We start from the raw sequence: 10,158 nt of genomic DNA on the forward strand, positions 1-10,158 counted from the left end.
GAGTGTTACTATTTTTGTGATTGCACATTTGCACATTACATTTTGGGAGTGAACAGAGTTGTTAGAACGCTGGTTTGTAATATATTATTAAAGTTTGACTGACCTATCTGACTGTTTTTTTGACATTCCCTTTAGCGTAGCGTAGGTGCGGCTAATAACACGAGGCGGCTAATAGGTAAACAATGTTTTGAAATATGCCATTCATTGAAGGTGCGGCTTACAACACGGGGCGGCTTATGGTGCAGAAAATACGGTATATATATATGTTATTACAAAAAATATTTAACTTATTCTGATTGTGTAAAACCTTCCTCATTTTTTCAATAAACAAACATATTTATTCAGACTAATAATACTATGTATTTTTTTAAATGTAAAGAAACAGTTAGAAAAACAATGTTATAGTAATAAAGATATAATATGGTATGAGAAGATAAACAGATGACCACACAACCAGCAGTTGATAGGCAGGTTGTGACACAATGTTCAATGTCAATAATAACAGCCCAGTTAGAATGTCTCTTGAAACTGGGCTTCATGAGTCTTCAGTCTGAAATGCTGGAACTGAGGACAGATACATAGAAACCAAAGTTAGTTGCGAAAAGTGTATAAGGAAGAGTGCTTTGTTTGGCCTGAACTGTATGACAGGTGCTCTTTGGTAGCAGTGTGAGATTATGATAACTGTCCTCACAAATGCCTCTCTCTCCATTAACACCACATTTCGACCGGTCGCCCTTTTGTCCACAGTGATGACAGATAATTATTTCCCTGGAATCATTCTCCATTGCAGTGTAGGTACAGTACTGGGCTCAAAGTCCGGGATTGTCCACTCTTCCATCCCCTATATAATTTATAAAGAAAATATATCAATTTCACAGAACATCGCATTGAAATATCTATATAATACTATATCATAAATGAACAGAACTTGTAACTTACCTACGATCACAACATCTTTGTCTTTTAGACAATGTATGGCCCTGGCCCTCCTCTCCTACCAAAACTCTTTCGAAGTGACCACAAGGTATGTGTCCTGCGCTGTGAAGAAGGAACTATGATCCACCATCCCCATGTTCATAAATTGAAACAACAGTGACACTTTGGCATAGTTGCTTCCGGAGAGGAGGATGTTTGTTGCCAACATGAAGTCTCCTGCCAGCATCCCATATTTCACATAGGGCTGTGGACTCCTAACCTGACTCTCGTCAGATCCTCGTAGTTCGCTGAGCTCCACACAAAGATCTGGGATTTCTCAATAGGAGATGTATTTCAGAAGGTGGGGCCTTGTAAAAAAAAAATATTGTATGTGATTGAATAAACCACTTTTCAGATTTTTTGAATGACGTGCTACTTGAACCACTCACATCGAAATCAACCCGTGACGCTGATGAGAGCGACGCTGGGGAAATCCAAAACAGAACAGCCGACATATTGGATAACGGCAGTGAAAAGTTCTCTGTTCATCTTTTAAAGAATGAATATTCGATAGATTCGACAAAACAGTTGCAATAGCAGAATCAATGTCAGCACACGACTCCTCACTGCGTCCCGCAATTGTTGTCTGAATCAAACAGTCGCTTCGGCGCTGCGTCACATCTATGAAATCCCGCCCGGCGATCTTGATTGGTTCATTATTTGTTGCTATCTTGAATGAGTTTGCAATGCCCTCAAGCCCAGATCCTTGTGTGGAGCTCAGCGAACTACAAGGATCTGGCGAGAGTCAGGTTAGTGAACTCCATCTCCACACCACATGACCAACAGGGCATGTCTGACAATAAATTATTCTAGACCTAAGACTGTGAAAGCTTAATCAAGTTTCTCAAGAGCATTATCAACACATTAGCAGTGCCTTCAACACAAGTCATCACTTATTTGCGATTTAGTGAGACTACAAAACGTACCCATTCCATGATTCTTGCAGTACCCCGGCGGATAATGCTAACTACAAATGGAGGTCGACATTGACACTCCACCAGGTTATCCACACCACCTGTGAAAGGGCACTTTTTCACTGGGAGCACCAGGAATGTTGCCAGCTGCTTCTGACTGTCATTATAAATGATAGAGGCATGTTTCCCGATGAGGTCATCTTCATTCATGACGTCCAATCTGTCAGGAAAGTCAGGATTATGGATTGGAGGTAGGTCGGCTGATGGAGGTTCTACATCAGGGATGTCTTGAACGGTCTCACTGGCATCTATGACTGGCATAGTGTCTTGGCATGGTGGCGCCTGCAATGCTCCACCCATCCTAAAGACATAAAATAAGTTTCTCAATTATAGATAAAAGACAAATAAATGAAATAACAATAGCATATAGGCCTACAGAGAGGAAGTTGTCTTTGAGGACATTTCTCATGACCTTTCTACAACGGGCAGAAATTATCGAAAGAACCCATGTCTAAATGTTTTTCCAATTATGAATCAATGTATTCATAGAAGTATTGTAAATAATCAGCAAGGCAGTGGCAATTAAAACCTAATGGTAACATACCGAATAGAAATATGAGGGACGTAGTCCTCATCTTCACTGTCAACTGCCCCTAGGCCTAGTACATCCTCATCACTAGCACCTTCGCTGTCACCCCAATCAATTCTGTCAAATGAGATAGGAAAACATACAGTAATGGTTTAAACATATCTTAACATTTGATTGCACTGTGTATACATATATACTTGTACTGTATGTTGTAATATGTGTATGTGCTCCGTTACAGTTGTTTTCCTGGTTTCTAACTAGCCCGCCCGCCCGGGTTTGATTCGGGACTAGCTTTTTTCTCCTCCTCGTCCCCCCATGTTTGCCATTTTTCCTCCCTTTACCAGTGAACCCTGTACGATGAGCCACAAAACATCCGGTCTTACTCATTAGCCATAGCTAATAGCTAGAGATCGTCATAACTTTGTTTTCCAACCATTTGAAACCATCAGCAGCGACCCATCTTCTACAGCCTTCCGCCAAAGGGGGCCCTGTTAAGGTTTGCCAATACTATAATTATGGGAAATATAAGAAGAAATATCCACTTTTTCAACACCATTACTCACTGCTTTATGGCAGCTAAATTTATGGACAATGTACCGTATTTTTCGGATTATAAATCGCATTTTTTTCATAGTTTGGCCGTGGGTGCGACAACTTATGTATGAAATTATTAACACATTACCGTAAAATATCAAATAAAGCTATTTATCTAATTCACGGAAGAGACGAAGCAAATGTCAGCAATCGTCACACACAGGTCAGCAATCGTCACACACACGTCAACCAATAAGAATTTCGGCGGGGGAGGGTCATGGCAGAAGTGCATTGTGGGTCATGGGATGCTAACTGCTATATGCTATATACTACTGCCGTAGCTATTAAAATGGATTATTTCAACATTGGCGGTAACTTATAATAACTGAGAAGGGCTGAACAAAAATGGCACCGAAAAGGAAATCATATACTGCAGATTACAAGCTGGACGTAGTGAAATATGCAGCAGAAAACGGCGATTGAGCAGCAGAAAGAAAGGACGCTAGCGGCGCATACCAGGAGCGACAACGAGGAAGAAGATTTCATCGGATTTAGCGATCAGGAGTGACAGATTGTTTGGTAAACGTATAGCATGTTCTATATGTTATAGTTATTTGAATGACTCTTACCATAATATGTTACGTTAACATACCAGGCACGTTCTCAGTTGGTTATTTATGCATCATATAACGTACACTTATTCAGTCTGTTGTTCACTATTCTTTATTTTAAATTGCCTTTCAAATGTCTATTCTTGGTGTTGGATTTTATCAAATAAATTTCCCCCAAAAATGTGACTTATACTCGAGTGCAACGTATATATATGTTTTTTTCCTTCTTTATTATGCATTTTCGGCCGGTGCGACGTATACTCCGGAGCGACTTATAATCAGAAAAATACGGTAAATGTTCTCCCAACCTTATTGACAAGCCATCCCTCTTTGGTAACTCTGCTCATTGTCCGTAATGGATCTAACGGCAAGACACTAATCAGAAAAGACCAAAAATGATCTCTTGTGTCTTTTAAACTACTGTAGTTGTTCATAGTGCATGCTATTGTATTGCTTATTAAACAATATTTCTTGTCTAAAAGTTAGTTTTTCTTTTTAAACGGCATGTTACATGTTATAATAATGGTGTTTTAGGGGGGCCCAAGCACCGATTTCAATTTATTTTAATTCATTTGAATAGGTGACATTGATTTGAGGTGCAAATATTTTGAGTTCCAAGCTCAGTCATTGAACCAATTAAGCTTGTAAATTGATGTACTATCGTGTATTAAATGCTGACATATAAAGTCACACAAGACAAGCGCATGTCCAGTGTTCATACACCATCCATTTTAACCGAAAAGGGCTATTGTTGACTAAAAGGAAATAACCCCGTTATTCAAAACTCTTTGCCCTTGAGTGAAAGCTTTTAAGTTACTATCTGTACCGTTCATCACATACTGGAGTGAATCTAATGGACAAAGATCCTTTGAATTTTCCAATGTCAAAGTGCTGTTATTTGTTGTGGATTTACATCAGAGCAGTTCAGTCTATTCAAAAAGTCAGATGACCTTCCAAATTCAACCGCAATGCCACCAAGCAGTCATGGGTGGGAAATGTAGTAACTGCACAAAACATTAGATGTAGCATCAGTTTAAATGCACACGTTGAGCACATCTCTTTAAATGTCAGGACAGGGGTGAAGCTCACACTATGGCTCTGTTTACACTGGACACCAAATCTGATTTTCTACCCTCAAGCGACACAGTTCAACATTTTTCTTCTAAACGCTCCAAAATGCTTAAAATCTGATATACTCACATCAGATGTGGGCCACATCAGTATGTAGTCCGAATCCGTTTGAAATCTAATTGTAGTAAAGTGAAGTACTTCTTATAATGCTCAACTCGAACTTTTAATGAAGTCCAGCACACAGATACAACATACACAGCTGTTAGCTCTACTGTTGTCAAAACACTGCTGGCCCCGGTGCCTAGGACCCCGCCTGAACCCCTAGTGGTGGTCACGGTGCTGCCTGAACAAAAAGGCACATTAACATTACAACATTCCCTCCACCCATAGTCCAGTCAAATATTCATACTCCCCTCTTAGTGTAATAAACAACCCCCATAAATCACTGAGTCTGTATGAGAACATAGTCCTTAAGATATGATGGAGGTTTCCTTTGGCGAGCGGTGTCCCTGACTCCCACTTCTGCATCCTGTGCTTGATCACCTGGTTCCTGCACATCGGGTTCCAGATCAACTAGTTCCTGATCAACTAGTTCCTGATCAACTGCTCCTGGTGGTGCTGAATGGAAATCCTCGGGAAAACTGTCCTCTGATGTGTCACGAAGAGTTTCCTTCTGATCATAACGTGGACGGATCTGATCCTGATGTCTTCTCACCAGCTTGCCATCTTGAGTTTTTGCTGTCCAAGACACTGGACCAGTCCTCTCCACGAGTCTCGCCTGAATTCATTTCTGATCCGCATATCCTCGTATGTATACAGCCTCACAGTCTGTGAACACTCGGTCCCTGGCCCTTTTGTCATGGTTTTGTTTTTGTTTTGCCTGGTTTGAGCCCACTTTGTCTGACAGTGCTGGCCTGACCATGTCCAGCTGCGTTCGCAATCTCCTGTTCATTAGCAGCTCCGCAGGCGTAATGCCGGTTGTAGTCTGAGGGGTTGATCTGTATTTAAAGAGAAACCTAGACACCTTTGTTTCCACACTTCCCTCCCCCATCTTCTTGATGGCTTCCTTGAAGACCCGTACAGCGCGCTCCGCACAGCCATTTGAGGACGGGTGGTATGGGACTGTTGTCACATGTTTTACGCCATTTTTTCTGAGGAAATTTTCAAACTCTGCACTGACCAGACTTGGCCCATTGTCTGTAACCAGACTTGCTGGGATGCCATGACTGGCAAATATGCTTCTCAATTTCTCAATAGTTATTGAGGAGGTTATGGACTGCATTGGGATGATCTCCATCCATTTGGAGTAAGCATCGATGACAATCAAAAAAATGTTTCCCAGAATGGGCCCGCAAAAATCCAAATGTAGTCTCATCCATGGCTGATTTGGCCACTCCCAGGGATGCAGCGGCGCGGCTGGAGGTGTGGCCTGGTTAGCTTGACATGTATGACATCTGCGCACTACTGCCTCCAACTCCTCATCCATGTTGGGCCACCATACGTAACTTCGGGCTAGGGATTTCATCCTTGAGACCCCTGGATGAGCTGCATGTAGCTCTTCCGTCATTACCTGCCGACCCCGAGGTGGTATTACCACCCTTGTCCCCCACCGAAGGCAGCCATCCTCCACACTCAGCTCATGCTGTCTTTTCATATACGGCTTCACTCGTGGATCAGCACATACCATGGGCCAGGAACCATGTAACAGCCATTGTTGCACTCTGGACAATATTGGATCTCGTCTGGTCCAGTCCCGGATATGCTTGGCTTGCAATGGTGTCCCATTCATGTGTTCCATCAGCATTATTACCTCTTCCTCGCGTGGTGTACTGCTGGGCATGACTGGCAATGGGAGTCGGCTTAAGGCATCAGCGTTCCCATGTTTCGAGCCTTCCTTGTATTCTAAGGTGTATTCATAAGCTGCCAAAAGCAAGGCCCACCTCTGCATTCTGGCTGCCGCCAACTGTGGAATGCTTTTTCTCTCACCCAAAAGACCCAGCAGCGGTTTGTGATCTGTGACGATGGTGCAGTGCTTGCCGAAAAGGTATTGATGAAATTTTTTTAGGCCAAACATGATGGCTAGTGCCTCCTTTTCCAATTGAGAGTAACCCCTCTCAGCCACTTTTAGTGAACGGGACATGTATCCAATGGGCTTTTCTGAACCATCTGGGAAACGGTGAGATAGAACGGCCCCCACACCGTATGGGGAAGCATCACAGGCCAGATAAAGTGGCTTTCCGTCATCAAAGTGTATCAATAGTTTATCAGATTGGAGACACTTTTTTGCTGCCTCGAATGCTCGGCTCTGATTCGTCGTCCATTTCCACGCATTTCCCTTTCTCAACAGTTCATGTAAAGGCTCCAAGATGGTGGATATGTTTGGCAAGAATCTGTGATAGTAATTTAGCATGCCAAGGAACGATTTCAACTGTGTCTGGTCAGTTGGCTGAGGAGCATTTACAATGGCTTCAACTTTATCTGCCACTGGATGGATGCCGCTGCAGTTAATTTTGTAACCGAGATAAACTACCTCGGGTGCCATGAACACACATTTTTGTCGTTGCAAGCGAAGGCCTGCAGCTGCAATTCTTTCAAGCACCTCTCCGAGATTTTTTAAGTGGCTAGCATCATCCTTCCCTGTCACTAAGATGTCGTCCACTCTCACCACTACTTGAGACAGTCCTTGCAATAGACCATCCATGGTGCGCTGGAAAATGCCTGGTGCCGAAGACACTCCGTACGGCAATCTTGTGTACTGGTATAGTCCTCGATGTGTGTTTATTGTTGTGAACTTCTTTGAGTCCTCATCTAACCTGAGTTGCTGGTAGGCTTGAGACATGTCCAGTTTGGTAAATTTTTGTCCACCTCCTAATACTGCTAACAAGTCCTCTGTTTTCGGGATTGGGTAGTTATCTAATTTTGACACTGGGTTTACAGTGACTTTATAGTCCCCACAGATTCTAGTTGTTTTGTCCGGTTTTATGATGGGCACAATGGGGGCGGCCCACTCCGAAAAGTTCACGGGTTCAAGAATGCCTTCCTTCTCCAGCCTTACTAATTCAGCCTCAACTTTGTCTTTTAGTGCATATGACAGTGGTCGAGCTTTGAAATATCTTGGCTTGGCATCTCGCTCAACATAGATTTTTGCTGAGGCCCCGACTAACATGCCCAGTTCCTTCTTAAAAACATCCTCATGTCTCGTGAGTAGCTCATCTAAGTCCTGCTGCATACTTAACCTCAGGCTAAATACAGTGCTCCAATCTATTTTAATTGCTTTCAACCAATTTCTGCCCATGAGATTTGGGCCCTCTCCCTTTACCACCAGTAATGGTAATTGTGTTGCCTGCCCTCTGTAGTTGACTTGCACTTGCAGTTTCCCTAACACTCCCACCTTGTCTTTGGTGTAGGTGTATAGTTTCACATGTGTGTGTTGGAGTCTTCCTCCCCCCATCTTTTGGTACGTGTCCTCAGTAATTATCGTCATGCCTGCTCCAGTGTCAATTTCAAATTCAACGTCATGTCCATTTATTTGTATGTGCTCTTTGTATGGTTCCACTTTCTCCTCCATAGTCAGGTTATAGAGTGTGTGTGCATATTCTACATTTTCGGTCTCATTTCCCAACCTGTAAGTTGCACCTGATGTTGGTCCTTCAGGTTTCCTTATCTGCCTGGCACTGCGACATTTTCTGGCCAAGTGCCCCCTCTTGTGGCAATTGTGGCAAATTGCATCAATGAACCGGCAGTCTGTCGGCCCATGACTACCACCGCACCGGAAACAGCCACTCAGTGGGACGCGCCGATCTGCTCCTATCTGGACTTTGTGGACCGTTCCTTCTGCCCCAGTTAGTTGCAAGTCCGCCAGGTCCTTGGATGCTGTTTCCATCGATGTGGCCAAGTCAATGGCCCGTGCTAGAGTCAATTTTTCATCATCCTCAGACAACAAACGACATTGGATGCTATCCTCGTTGATACCACACACAAGTCTGTCTCTAAGCATGTCATCTAATGCAGTTCCAAATTTGCAATGTTCCGTGAGCCTCCTTAGCTCTGCAACAAACGAAGAAACAGACTGACCTTGTTGTCTCAATTTGGAATGAAATTTGAATCGTTCCACAATCAAACTGGGTATTGGCGCAAAGTGATCCGTTAATTTCTGAAGCATCTCCGTCAATGTCATGTCTGTATCCGCCGGCTTACCGGGCTGGCACAAATCCCGCAACACTGCATATACTTTGGCTCCACACGAACTCAGGAAAATTGCCTTCTGTTGTCCTTCGTCTGTGATTTTGTTAGCCACGAAGTAAAATTCCAGTCGTTCAGCATACTGTTGCCAATCATCCGTAGTTTGGTCAAACTCCGTTAAATTTCCAAAGAACGCCATTGAAGTCTTGATTTATCCTCGTCGCCAATGTAGTAAAGTGAAGTACTTCTTATAATGCTCAACTCGAACTTTTAATGAAGTCCAGCACACAGATACAACATACACAGCTGTTAGCTCTACTGTTGTCAAAACACTGCTGGCCCCGGTGCCTAGGACCCCGCCTGAACCCCTAGTGGTGGTCACGGTGCTGCCTGAACAAAAAGGCACATTAACATTACAACACTAATCTTTTGAAATGTGACTGCAGTCTAAACGACAATGTGACTTGTTTGCAACTTATACGTCATCTTTGGTTGAGCTATGTCATTAGTAAGTGAAGGAATGCAATTGGCAATTCTGTTCTTTCTCCTCCTGCAGTTGTTTTCCATAATAATAATAATAATGGATTAGATTTTCTATTGCGCTTTTCTATTGTTGCATACTCAAAGCGTTCACAGAGAAGTGGGAACCCATCATTCATTCACACCTGGTGGTGGTAAGCTACATTTGTAGCCACAGCTGCCCTGGGGTAGACTGACGGAAGCGAGGCTGCTAGTTTGCGCCTACGGCCCCTCTGACCACCACCTATCATTCATTCACCAGTGTGAGCGGCACCGGGGGCAAGGGTGAAGTGTCCTGCCCAAGGACACAACGGCAGCGATTTGGAGGTTAAGAGGCGGGGAGCGAACCTGCAACCCTCAGGTTTCTGGCATGGCCATAATCTGCGTACATTCTCCACACAACAGCCGCTGCACAAACCCAGTAACACAGATCTTTGGCGTCCATGTTTTCTCGTGTAGTAGCGACTTCCTTGTTCATTTACAGAACCCAGTCAACTTCTGTTGTGTTGACCTTATCGAACTGCACATGCAAGTGACGTTGAGGCCCCAAAGGGGCCACATTGGGGCCTGTGCGCGTTTATACTGGAGTATGGTAAAGATCACATTTTACTTGTAAACTGAACAGTCAGCTGCTAAAAATAAAATTTCTAAAAAATCAGATTTGGTCTACTTTAGCCTACAGTGTGAACATAGTCTAAGAAATCTCACAGAATGTTTAAAAATAATGTTAATTAGCATTTAAATGATTAATGAAGAATTTCAA

General features: G+C 43.2%; 2 long non-coding RNA genes and 1 pseudogene across 2 annotated transcripts; all 3 read right to left on the reverse strand.

The window, feature by feature from the left end:
• Window positions 1-432: 432 nt before the first annotated feature.
• On the reverse strand, window positions 433-1,487 carry LOC133647918 (uncharacterized). The gene is made up of 3 exons (XR_009825803.1): window positions 1,365-1,487; window positions 940-1,283; window positions 433-841 (listed from the first exon to the last, which is right to left on the reverse strand). It is a non-coding gene; the product is annotated as an uncharacterized LOC133647918 (long non-coding RNA).
• A 586-nt stretch (window positions 1,488-2,073) lies between these two features.
• On the reverse strand, window positions 2,074-4,897 carry LOC133647919 (uncharacterized). Its single transcript, XR_009825804.1, has 3 exons — window positions 4,824-4,897; window positions 2,494-2,595; window positions 2,074-2,250 (listed from the first exon to the last, which is right to left on the reverse strand). It is a non-coding gene; the product is annotated as an uncharacterized LOC133647919 (long non-coding RNA).
• A 239-nt stretch (window positions 4,898-5,136) lies between these two features.
• Window positions 5,137-9,075, reverse strand: LOC133649211 (uncharacterized protein K02A2.6-like; annotated as a pseudogene).
• Between the last annotated feature and the right edge of the window lie 1,083 nt (window positions 9,076-10,158).

Source organism: Entelurus aequoreus, linkage group LG04 (genome assembly GCF_033978785.1).
Source record: "Entelurus aequoreus isolate RoL-2023_Sb linkage group LG04, RoL_Eaeq_v1.1, whole genome shotgun sequence".
NCBI classification, from domain to species: Eukaryota; Metazoa; Chordata; class Actinopteri; order Syngnathiformes; family Syngnathidae; genus Entelurus; species Entelurus aequoreus.